Source organism: Brassica oleracea, chromosome C2, assembly GCF_000695525.1.
Source record: "Brassica oleracea var. oleracea cultivar TO1000 chromosome C2, BOL, whole genome shotgun sequence".
NCBI lineage: Eukaryota > Viridiplantae > Streptophyta > Magnoliopsida > Brassicales > Brassicaceae > Brassica > Brassica oleracea.
In genome coordinates, this window is record NC_027749.1 from 38185229 (window position 1) to 38185943 (window position 715).

Consider the following 715-nt stretch of genomic DNA (forward strand, 5'->3'; position numbering starts at 1 on the left):
CTTTGCAGCTACAACATCTTTCAAGAATTTGTTGTATTGAGGAACCAACATAAAAGCATCATTGATGGGCATTGTGACCTGAACTTCACTCATTTGTTTCTCAAAGAGTGCCTTGTACTTCTCCAATAGCTGTCTTTTGAATCTCCCAGGGAATCGTAGCTTTGGCTCATAGGGAGGAGGAACAAAAGAGGATTCCTTTGTTGGAGTAGCAGTTTCACCATGTTTCACTGTCCTCTTCTCTTCTCCAACCTTTCCTTTACCCTTAGCTTCAACAATCTTTTCTAGAATTTATTCATCAACCTTCTCATCTACAATCACCACTTCATCATCAATGTTGATAGCCACTTCCCCACATTGCTTTTCACCATCCTTGGTGAGAATTCTTGGAGATAACTGTTTACCACTCCGTAGGGTGATTGCTTTCATAGTTTCCTTGGGATTTTGCTCTAGCCTTTCCAGGTAATGCCCTTGTTGGCGACTTGGTTGAGAATTCATTGAAGCAAACTGGTTCTCCAAATATCTGATCTTGTTGTTGACCTCATTGTAGCTTCCATCAATCTTTGAGTGAATGTTCTTGAACTCATACCCCATTGTCTTCTCATTCTTTGCCTGAAAATCCAAAAGTTTTTTGAACATTGCATCCACACTTGTATCTGAAGCTGGAGCTTGGGAAGAACTTCCTAGAGCCTGAGTAGACTGATTGTTGTTATTGTTA